A 12871-nucleotide genomic window follows, 5' to 3' on the forward strand; every position below is an offset into this window, starting at 1 on the left:
TATTCACTATCATTTATAAAGTGACCTGCCTCTGAATTAAGGGCTCAAGATATCCTTAGAATGCATTCAGAACCACAAAATAACTAGTTCAATTTAAATATTTCAAAAAAAATCAATCTCAGTGAAGACCTGAGCTTTGTAAGAATAAAGCACAATGTGTTTCTTTCAAATCATTTTGTATAAATGGATCAATTTAATGCTGTTAAGTGCACCAAACATGACAAAATAAAAGCGTTATATTGGCCTGGTACAGGCAACTGCCTGCAATCACATCAACTGACAAGATAATGTTCAGCAGACCAATTTTCATCTTGACGAGACGAATTGTTCCTGAAAGACGAAAGACTGACAATTATCTTGTCATTGTGATGTCAGATTTACCTAGCACTGAAAGAACAACATAACTTTGTTGTAAAGTTCTGCTGTAATCCACCATTTGTTATCAACTGAAATTAAAAATAGTGCAGTCCACATAAGATGCAACATTGAATCTTGACAGTAGCTAATTTTTGTGCAAGAATTACTTCAGGTTATTGACCCTAAAACATTATAGAAAATAAAAATAATAATGTATTTCTGGAGTCAGCAGCAGGGTGATCAATAAGTTCAGATGTCCCAAAAATCAGGACTAATTCATATCTTGTTGTTTGAATCTCAGATTAGTCTAGATTTGAAATAGCTCTGGACTTTTTGCATTGCATTTCTAGTGTGCTTTGAATTTTTTTGTGATGTGGAGATGCTGGCATTGGACTAGGGTGCACAATGTCAGAAGTTACACAATACCTAGTTATAGTCCAATAGGTTTATTGGAAATGGCAAATTTTTATAATGCTGCTCCTTCATCAGGTGAAGTAATTTCACTTGACAAAGGAGCAGTGCTGCGAAAAGTTGTGATTTTAAATTAACCTGCTGGACTATAACCTGGTGTCGTGTGACTTCTGAATTTGACTTTTTTGTGTAATTGAGTATTTTCTTTTGTATTCAGTGTGGAAGTCAGTTGCCAATATGTAATTGGTTACTGATCTATACCATCAACCTCACTTAATGATTAATCAATGCTGCAGTTTTCACCAATTTTTATCTTCCTCTCAATCTGGGCAACAAGAGGCAAGTATCTCTGGAAACTCACCCAAGTGAACATTCTTCAAGAATGAACCCAAACAATGTATGTTGCCAGACCAATCTTCTGTTCCCAAATTCAAGAGACTCAATGCCCATTTTCAAAGAACAAACATGATAAATATGACAAAGATTAGAGAGTCATCGCACAGTTGGGAAAGAAGGCATACCCCAGACTCAAGCAAGATTTGGGGCAGTGTTTTAACCATAGTGTGCTGCTCCTGATGGCAGAGTCACAAGTGGGCAGCACTCTGCTCTCTTCCTTTTAGGCTGTTCCCATGTGATTCAATGCTAAAGTTTTAAGTACAAGAGACGTGTGTGATGAAAATTGCTATCAGACAACAATACAACAGGTACAGAAGCAATGAAAGAATCTCCTGGTCAAAGATGGTGACCCTGCAATATACCCACAACTTTCCTGCCCAAATTAGTGGGAGAAGAAAGGTGACATGAGTGTTTTTTTGAACTTTAAATGTCCCATGTAAATATTGCAGGTAGCACTCGCTTCACCTTATTGAATTGAATGAAATGATTTATTGTCACTTGTATTTAACAAATAACTACAGTGAAAAGTGTAATATGTCTCCACATATATGTCTGGAGTCACATGTAGGCCAGTGCCATTTTGAATTATAGGAGATGTTAAGATATAACTAAAAACAGAGTTCATCTTCCTCCCTTCTTGTGTTCTGCTTGACATTGGAAGGAGGGGATGTCTCCACAACGGGCTCCAGGTTCTCTGTAACAGTCTCTAGGCTTTCACTATAATGGGCTCTTGGTCCAGAAAGGCCGCGCATCACAGTCAATTCCAGGAGTGCTGCTCTGGGACCATTATCGCTGCTGCAGCCACCACATTGCCTCTGCCACCAGGAGTACCACACCAGTCCTACCATGCCATTGCCAATGCAGCTGCTGCTGCTGATTCGAACCTACTGCATTGTGTAGCTGAATCCCAACATCTCCAATTTTTATCTTCAGTGTGTCAATTAAAGTTTAAACACAAGCATTAAACAAGTTAGTCTGAAAGCTTAACCACTTCAGAATGGAAGAAAAGCCGTATTTAGGGTGGAAACTGCCAGAATTTGGTAGATGCCATTTTTCTACTCATCAGAAATTTCAGTGATTCTTTTTTCTTTATTCATTAACGGGATGAGGGTGTCACCGGGTAGGCAGCATTAATTGCCCATCCCTAATTGCCCAGAGGGCAGTTCAGAGTCAACCACATTGCTGTGGGTCTGGAGTCACATGTAGGCCAGACCAGGTAAAGGATGGCAGTTTCCTTCCCTAAAGGACATCACTGAAGCAGATGGGTTTTTCCTGACAATGGATTCATGATCATTATTAGATTTGTAATTGCAGGTATTTTATTGAATTCAAATTCCACCATCTATTGTGGTGGGATTCAAACCCTGGTCCACAGAATATTATCTGAGTCTCTGGATTAACAGTCCAGTGATAATACCACAAGGCCACCGCCTCCTCCATGTTGAGGGAAAACACAGTACATTCCCCTACAAGTAGATTGGCGTAATAGGAAACAATGCAAGTAAAGGAATTACATTACTCAGTGTATAAATTGCCCAAATAATTCTGTGCGTCCCTGGTAACAGAGTCTTGCTGTTAGGCAGAGAGATAATGAAGGCTGTTGAACCTATAAAGGCCTGATTCCTGTAAGCAGAGCAATGTTGAATATATTGTGGAACTGTGGGTTGATTTGTAGTGTTTGCAACAAAATGCTGCTTCTTCATTTGAGGTGGGTGCTAAATCAACACTGTGATTAAGGACACACATCATTATTATACAAGTACTCCTGAGGTCCAGCTAATGGGTTAGGATTATAAACTCACATTGCCTAAGAACTGCTCACAAAAAGATTTGTTCCTGCAATTTCTGAGCATTCTCTCTAAGTCTGTTTTCTCTCACAGTACTCAAACTGTCACTGTACAGATAGTGATGTGCTCTCCTAATTTCCAGACATCAATCTGACACAGCAATTCTGGAAGAATGCATTTCTGATTGTCATTTCAAATGCTATGAAGTGGAGTCAATTGGAGTTTAATGGTACCCATTAAGAGATTCAAAGCCTTAACGCTTTGGGCATCAAAACCTTTTTAAAAAAGGTCAGAAATTAATTAATTTAAAAAAAAAATTAGAACCATTTTTCAAAGAAGGTAATTTCCGATGCAACAGCCTACATTGCAGACTCTGCGGGCCACTTCTAACAGATTTTATTTTTGGAAAGGGGGTAGAGCATGATTGACATGAAAGAAATGTAAACTTTGTTGAACTAAACCAACTCTACTTTCACTGTAACAAAGGCCTTAGCCCTTAGTGTCAGAGTTACAATATTTTAGAGTAATCATAAACTCTCTTGAAGGGTGGGTTATGTTTCCAGAAAAGTCAAACTGTCAAGTTTTGCAAATCCTCAGCCTTTAAAGATTAAATAGAATCAACCCGCCTACATCATTGAGAGGTGAAAAAGAAACTCAAATTGGCTTATTATTTAAATCTGCAGCCCTTCTGTTTGTGTGAGTTGAAACAAATCTGGTCTAGTAGATATAAAAACAATTTTTTTTAATTATCCCAGAAGTTATTATTATGTCATTATTAATACTTGTGTGTTAATTTTAGTTTTTATAAACTATCATTAATACAAGGGAAGGATTTTAAGTTCACAACTTGATTGATACTTCTAAGTGGTACAGTTTTGGTCTCATTACTTGAGAAAGGATGTACTGGCACTGGAGGGGGTGCAGAGGTTCACTAGATTGATTCCGGAATTGAGAAGGGTGGCTTATGAGGAGAGATTGAGTAGACTGGGACTGTACTCATTGGACTTCAGAAGAATGGGGTGGGGATGATCTTATAGAAACACATAAAGTTATGAAGGGAATAGATAATATAGAAGCAGGGAGGTTGTTTCCAAAATGGGTGAAACTAGAAGTAGGGGGCATAGCCTCAAAATAAAGGGGAGGAGATTTAGGACTGAGTTGAGGAGGAACTTCTTCACCCAAAGGATTGTGAAATCTGTGGAATTCCCCGCCCAGTGAAACAGTTGAGACTTCCTTGCTGCATGTTTTGGAGGTAAAGATACATTTTTGAACAGTAAAGGAATAATGGGTTATGGTGAGCAGGCAGGTAAGTGCGGAGTTGAATACACGTTTTATTATATCTTATCATGGCTCATGAAGTTGGCCGTGGTGTATACTGATGAATTGGCATGGAGGATGAGAGAGTAAAGGGTAGTGGGCATGAATTGACATTGAGTTGGCATGGAGTCTAAGCGATCATGGGATGGGTGAAGGTATGAGTTGTTATGGATGGGGCACATTAAGTGGATAGGAGGGTAAAGGGAATGAAGATTGAGTCATAGAAGCCCTAAATTTTAACATTACACTGGGAATGAGTTCCAAGAGACTAAAGCAGCCTTTTAAACAGATTGCCTCAGCACTCAGCAACTCTTATGAAACCATCTCCAATCTGCATCTGTGGAGTTGGGACCGACTCACTGCTGCAAGCTGGGACAGATTGCCACACTGTGGTGTTTGAGCCTAATCACTATAGACATGGTTCAGAGGAAAGGAAGGTGCAATACCTCTTCTCTCCACACTCTCCCCATCCTTCTGAAAGCTTGTGATTTCAAATAAACCTGTTGGACAATAACCTGCTGTCATGAGACTTCTGACTTTGTCCACCTCAGTCCAAACCTGGCACTTCCACATCATGAGTATATGTAGTAGAATTGAACGATTCATAAAATACAACTGAATGATTTGTATATGATTTCCATCACTCTCCATTTTCTTGAATGAATGCAGCTGCAAAAACAAACGAGAAGTTCAACAACATTCAGGACAAAACAAACAATCTGTCTTTCTGGTGTGCCAACCTCACCTTCAACATTTCCTCCCTTCACCAGCGATGCATGGGTAGTAACAGTATATATCACCAGCAAGATGTGCAGCAGCAACTTATCAGGTCCCCTTTGACAGCACTCTCCAAAACCATGAACTCTACCATCTAGAAAGACAAGGGTAGCAGATACATGGGCACACTACCATCTGCAAGTTCCCCTCCAAGCTACATACCATCCTTGCTTGGAACTGCATTGATGTTCCTCCATTGTTGCTGGAACTCCTTTTTTAATAGGACTGTGGGTGTATGCACCCCCTTCATGGATTGCTCGCCACAACCTTCTCAAGGGAAATTCGGCACCAGCAATAAGTGCTGGCCCACTCAGTGACACCCAAATCTCATGAATGAATAATAAAAAAACCCATTAGCAATAGGAAATCAGCATCAAGTCAACATACTTCAAATCATAGATTGAAATCAAATATTTTTCAGTTGGTAGCTTTAGAAGTATTTTCAAACCAAAAAGAAGTAGCACAGATCTTACAAAACAATCAGCATTCATTTGAATTATTGTAAGTGACAGTCCAAAGACTTTGGATACAAGATCAGCTAAATATCCTGTAAAATATTTGTAAAAAGAACAACTAACTGCTTTACAGACTGCTAACATAGGGTTACTGTATTCTAACACCCTTTTTATAAAATCTAACCTGACTGACTCTGCATCAACTGACTTGATGCAGCTTTAGCTTCCTCAGAGGGATTGTGTTCAAATATTATGTAGTCTCAAACTTTAGGTAAATCAAAGTAATGTTCATGTATTGATTCAATGATTCATTTCAGAATCCATATTATGAAGATGGAAATATGTACCAAAAAAATGTTTTACAAACTTTCTGCTGCTAACACTAAGCAACCTGTCAGGACTAAGGTCCATGAGCACTATTTAAAGTCAGAATATAGAAATTTCCATTTAATAATCGCAGGTTAGGGGGCAGTAGTTCAAACAGAGCAGCAAGTGAACTGTATTTTAGCTATCCAACTGAGAAAGAAAGAAAATTAATGAGCTGCCAGAATGAGAAAATGGAAACAGCTGTATGGGGCAAAGTTAAAGGACACAATCAGACTTAAATTAAACATGTCTTCCTCACAAAGGGAAAGTTACAAATCGTAGGTGTTAACAACTTAGAGGAGAAAACTTATTACAAGTATGAAATATATACATAAATAAGATCAATAAATTATCGCAAAATGAAGCACTACAATAATCAATGGTGAACATTTTTTACTAAGAAGAGCATATGACAAATTAAAAAGGAATTGAGAGATATGGCATTCTTGATAGGCAGTCACTTTAATAGTTGTGGTCAGCTTTTTGAGAAAAATTATGATGCAGTATTGATGGAGTTCTCCCAGGACCTTAAAACATCCTAGAAATTAACAGTTTATAGCCACCTGAGTCTACAGCTGCAGTAGCATTTTATGGGTCTTGTGGCATGATTCTGTTACATCTGTTCTCCTTTGATGTAAAGCCAAATCAATGCTGAAATCTATTCAATGTTACTTTGTGCTTTAAAACTGACATAACAGATTAGACAATTATATAGTAGCACAACCAAACTTTCTCAATGGCCAGGTTATCTTTTGGTTAACTAGTGACTAGCTTTTCAACTGTGGACTTTCCTTACAAGAAAGAAATGAAAGGGAAACCACGCATTCATACATAACTATTATAATTTAAATAAAATCAATAAATAGTGCAACTCTTTATAACCCTGTGAACCAAGAAGAGAGAAAAAAACCAATAGCCAGAAATAGCCATCAGAAATTGTTTTGGCTCAATTGATTGAATGCATAAATTGAATGAAGTAAGTAACCAAATCAAAACAAACATCTTGATAACAATATAATGAAACAAGTTATGAGAATGATATATTCAATGGCAAATCCACCAAGGGTCAGTGTTAATGTGTAAAGAAAACATAATTAGAATAAAATTAATGGATTACTAAATAAATCTGTGATCCAAAGAAAAAGCTAGCCTCTTGGTAACCATGAAATCACTAAAAGTCCTTCTGGTTCATTAATGCCCTTTGAGGATGAAACTACATGTGACTCCTGACTGACAGCAATGTGGTTGACTCTTAAACTAGGGTCAGCCTGGCCAGCAGTGCCCACATCCCATAAACAATAATTAAAAAATGATAAAGTAAAAGCTGGAAAATCACAACTCTTGATAAGGTATATGATGAGCTAGAGTTTGCTATCAAATTAATAGTGAGGTGATCACTATTTATGAATAACGAGTTTAGGACTACCTTATAGGAGGAGATGTACATTTAAATATCAATATCCAAAGGTTCTACAAGTTCTGCAGCCCGACCATTACAAAAGATTACTTTTTTACAGTTTGTAAACCTGTCAAAATATTCAGAAGACTATTCAAACACCATGTGAAAGAAAAACAAATCCTCTTAAATGTTCTGAAAATGACTAATTAAACAAAGGTCAGTCTCCTGAACATCTATATAGAGAATCCCTGCTGAGTTGGAAACAATAAGATCCAGTGGGCTGTTGAATTCACCTGCATTCTAAATGAGATACAATTACACAACTGTATAAACAAATCATCTAGAGCAGGACCCAATCCTTTTTTCTCCAAAAGGCTTTCAATCAAAACAGTCACATTTTTGTTTCATTTTTTCAAAGGCTGAATGGATATTTAAAGTTTAAATCAATGTAAGAATTAATGCACTGGTTCCAGATGACACATTAAATCAGATTCGTCATAGTATTCTGTCTGTAAGAGCTTGTTCTCTACTGAAGAATGTAATTATACATCTGAATACTTGCATAATCCTAGTCAATTTAATGGTCACTGACATTTTAAGGACAGAGCCCTATGATCAATCACTGCATTTAGCACATACTTAATTTATCATGAAGCATCTAATTACAACTTTAGACATTGGCAACACCTTTTAACTATACTCAGTGAAAAGATTTTCAACTCCTCAACAGGCTTTCCCCAGTATTGGCAAATTGATGGATCTGGTTAGTTTCATACATGCTTCAAGACTTCACCTGTCTTCACTGAAGACCTAAAATGGAGGGAAATTCAAAATTGAGACAAGCATTTAAAAGAGGTTGAACTTGATGACATTTGAGTGCAATTTGAGTCATGACCCACAATCTTTCTTCTGCTGGTCACAAAAGCTGCTGATGGAAATAGGATTGGAAATTTAAGTTGAGAGTTCCATTTTCCACAAACTAATGCATGTTCTCCCAGTGTTAGCATGAGAAAATATGACCCTCAAATGCTTGCCCTAGATCATAGATATCCTGTTTTCTTTGCTGTGATATTATTATTTCAAATGACCAGCAAATTGCAAGGCAAACATAAGCAATGTCAGACACTGATGTCTTGCAAGATTTGGGTTAATAGCACTGACAAAGAAGGGTAAAATAAACTTAGTGAAACTTTACTATGGGTTAAATGTCCTCCCATGATTTGGATATTTCAACAGCAAATTTTCAAAAATAAAACTAACAAGCTAAATTCAGTAATTTGTAAAGAGATTCATACCTTATTATTTCCTCGTTATTATTTTATTATGCAATCTCTAACCTTACATGTATCCTTTTCAATATCCTTTTTGGATACTGTTGAGGGGAATGACCTCTCAGGGGAAAGAATCAACAGCCAAACTCATTGCATCATGGTTAGTTCTGCTGCAGAGGTGAGGGGTAAAAAGTGTGCCAGGGCAATAGTTTTAGGGAACTCAATTATAAGGCGAATAGACAGACATTTCTGTCGCCGCAAATGAGACTCCAGGATGGTATGTTGCCTCCCTGGTGCTAGGATCAAGGATATCTCTGAGTGGGTACAGGGCATTCTGAAAGGGGGTGAGTGAACAGCCAGTGGTTGCGGTACACAGTGGTGCAAACGAGATAGATAAAAAATGGGATGAGGTCCTAAAGGCAGAATACAGGGAGCTAGGAAGAAAGTTAAGAAAATCGGACCTCAAAGGTAGTGATCTCAGGATTACTACCAGTGCCACATGCTAGACAGAGGAGAAATGACAGAATATACTGGATGAATACATGGCTGCAAAGACAGTGTCGGGGGACAGTTTCAGATTCCTGGGGCATTGGGACCGGTTCTGGGGGAGGTGGACCTGTACATATTGGATGGGTTATACCTGGGCAGGACTGGGACTGATGTCCTAGTGGGATTGTTTGCTAGAGCGTCTGGGGAGGGTTTAACCTAATATGCCAGGGGAATGGGAACTTATGTAAAGAGTCAGAGAAGAAGTTAGCAAGGATAAAAACAAAAGCTAGAAAAGAAATAAGAAAAGTAATAGGCTGAGAAACCAAGGACAAGAGTCAAACAGGGCTATTGAGAAAAATAAGGAGGAGACAAAAGCTGTTAAAAGGACAAGCTTAAAGGCTTTGTGCTTTAATGCACAGAGCATCTGCAATAAAGTGGATGAACTAATTGTGCAGATAGATGTAAATGGGTACGATATAATTACAATTACAGAGACATAGCTGCAGGGTGATCAGGAATGGGAACTGAATGTCCCAGGGTATTCAGTATTAAGGAAGGAGTGGCAAAAAGGAAAAGATGGCAGAGTGGCATTGCTGGTTAAAGAGGAAATTAACACAATAGTGAGAAAGAATATTAGCTCTGACAACATGGGGTCTGTATGGGTAGAGTTGAGAAATACTGAGGGGCAAAAAACATCAGTGGGTGTCATATATAGACCCCCCAAACTGCAGTGGTAATGTCAAGAATGGCATTAAACAGGAAATGAGATGCATGTGATAAGGGAATATCGGTGATCATGGGTGATTTTAATCTGCACATAGATTGGGCAAATCAAATTAGCCACAATGCTGTAGAGAAGAAATTCCTGGAGTGTTTATGGGATGGTTTTCTTGACCAAATGTGGAGGAACCAACTAGAGAGCAGGCCACTTAGATTGGGTACTGTGTAATGAGAAGGGAATCATTGCCAATCCAGCTGTGTGAGACACCTTGGGGAAGACCAACCACTCAGATGGAGAGTGAGGTTGTTGATTCAGAGACTAGGGTGCTGAACCTTAATAGAGGAAACTACAAGGATATGAGATGTGAGTTGGCCTTGATAGATTGGGGAGAGTTACTTAAAGGGATGACAGTGGATAGGCAAAGGCAAACATTCAAGGAATTCATGGGGGAACTGCAAAAACTGTTTAATCCTGTCTGTCACAAAGCAAAATGGGTAAGAGGGACAATCCATGGCTTACAAATGGAATAAGAGAGAGTATCCAATCGAAGGAAGAAGCATACAGATTGGCCGAGAAAAATAATAAATCTGAGGATTGGGAGAAGTTTAGAATTCAGCAAAGAAGGACCAAGGGATTGATTAAGAAAGAGCAAGTACAGTACAAAAGTCAGCTTGCAGGGAAGATAAAGACTGACACTAAGAGTTTCTATAGGTACGTGAAGAGAAAGAGACCGGTATAGACAAATGTTGTTCCCCTACATACAGAAACAGGAGCAACAAAGAAATGGCTGAGGAACTGAATAGATGCTTTGGTTCTGTCTTCACAAAAGAGGACACAAATCAGATACTACAATTTTTGGAGGAGGCAAGATTTAGTGAGAGGAAAGAGCTGAGGGAGATCAGTATTAGTAGAGAAATGGTGCTGGGAAAATTGTTGGGATTGAAGGCTAATAAATCCCCAGAGCCTGATAATCTACATCCCAGAGCACTTAAGGAAGTAGCTCTAAAAATAATGGATGCATTGGTGGTCATTTTCCAGGATTCTATAGACTCTGGAACAGTCCCTGCAGATTGGATGGTGGCTAATGTCATTCAGAAAGGGAGGTAGAGAGAAAACAAGGAACTATAGACTGGTGAGCCTAACATCAGTAGTGGGGAAAATTCTCGAATAGTCAAGGATTTTAGCGCAGAGCATTTAGAAAGCAGTGGCAGGATCAGACAGAGTTAGCATGGATTTATGAAGGGGAAATCATGCTTGACAAATCTGTTGGAATTCTATGAAGGTGTTTCCAGTAGAGTTGACAAGGGGGAGCCAGTTGATGTCATATATTTGGGCTTTCTGAAAGCATTTGACAAAGTCCCATGTTAGAGATTAATATGCAAAATTAAAGTGCATGGGATTGGTGGAAGTGTATTGAGATGGATAGGAAACTGATTGGCAGAGAGGAAATAAAGAGTAGGAATTAATGGGTCTTTTTCAAATTGGCAGGCAGTAACTAGTAGGTTCCACCGGGATCGGTGCTGGGATCCTAGCTATTCAAAATATATATTAATGATTTGGATGAGGGAACAAAATGTAACATCTCCAAGTTTGAAGATGATACTAACTCGGGTGGGAGGGTGAACTGTGACGAGGATGCAGAGATCCTTCAGCATGATCTCGACAGGTTGGGTGAGTGGGCAAATCAATGGCAAATGCAGTATAATTTGGATAAATTTGAGGTTATTCACTTTGGAAGCAAAGACAAGAAGGCAGATTACTGCCTGAATGGCTGTAAATTGGGAGAGGGGAGTGTGCAGTGGGACCTGGGTGTCCTTGCACACCAGTCACTGAAAGTAAGCATGCAGGTGCAGCAGGCAATAAAGTAGGCAAATGGTAAGTTGGCCTTCATTGCGAGAGGTTTCAAGTACAGGAGCAGGGATGTGTTGTTGTAGTTATACAGGGCCTTGGTGAGGCCTCACCTAGAATATTGTGTGCAGTTTTGGCCTCCATTTCTGAGGAAGGATTGTCTTGCTCTCCAGGGAATGCAGCAACGGTTTACTAGGCTGATTCCGGGGATGACGGACTGATGTATGAGGAGACATTGACAAGTTTTCGCTAGAGTTCAGGCAAAAGAGAAGGGATCTCATAGAGACTTATAAAATTCTAACAGGACTAGACAGGGTAGATGCAGGAAGGATGTTCCCAATGGTGGGTGAGTCCAGAACCAAGGGTCACAGTATGAGAATTCAGGGTAGACAATTTAGGATGGAAATGAGGAGACATTTCTTCACTCAAAGAATGGTGAGCCTATGGAATTCATTACTACAGGTAGTAGTTGATGCCAAAACATTGAATATATTCAAGAGGTGACTAGATGCAGCATTTGGGGTGAATGGGATCAAGGGTTATGGGGAGAAAGCAGAATTAGGCTACTGAGATGGACGATCAGCCTCCTCCTGCTCCTATTTTCTTTGTTTCTTTGTTTGTATGTTCAAATGCATTCATTGTAACATGGACTCCCATCTGCAAATAAACAAATTATGCTTCAATTGGCAAACTCAACTGTTTTCACTAATGCCCATTTAGAGAAGGAAACTACCACCCTTACCTGGTCTGGCTAACATGTGATTCTAGACCTGCATCAATGTGGTTGCATCTTAAATCTTTCCTGAAATGACCTAGTAAGTGACTCAGTTGTACCAAACTGTGATCAGTCTGAAGAAAGGAACGAAACTGGACTGATCACCAGGCTTGACCTAGGCACTAGAAATGACAGTGACAAACCCAACCCTGTTAAATAACAGCCAAACATCATCATTCTCACACAATCATATCTGATTGATGTTACACTCAGACAACACCATCGCCTGCCTTGAGTATGTCCTGTTCCACTAGCTTTGACAGATTTCTGACAATGTTACTGAAGACATGCGACAGTACTAGATGTACCCTAGCTAAGCTGTACCAACTCCAACACTGACACCCACATGTCCATTGCCCAGGTATGTCCTTTCCTCAAAGAGCAGGTGAACTCTGACTAAACCACTTGGTACCCTATCTGAGATAGTAGGAACTGCAGATGCTGGAGAATCCGAGACAACAAGGTGCAGGGCTGGATGAACACAGCAGGCCAAGCAGCATCA

Source organism: Rhincodon typus, chromosome 18 (assembly GCF_021869965.1).
Source record: "Rhincodon typus isolate 14 chromosome 18, sRhiTyp1.1, whole genome shotgun sequence".
Taxonomy (NCBI): domain Eukaryota; kingdom Metazoa; phylum Chordata; class Chondrichthyes; order Orectolobiformes; family Rhincodontidae; genus Rhincodon; species Rhincodon typus.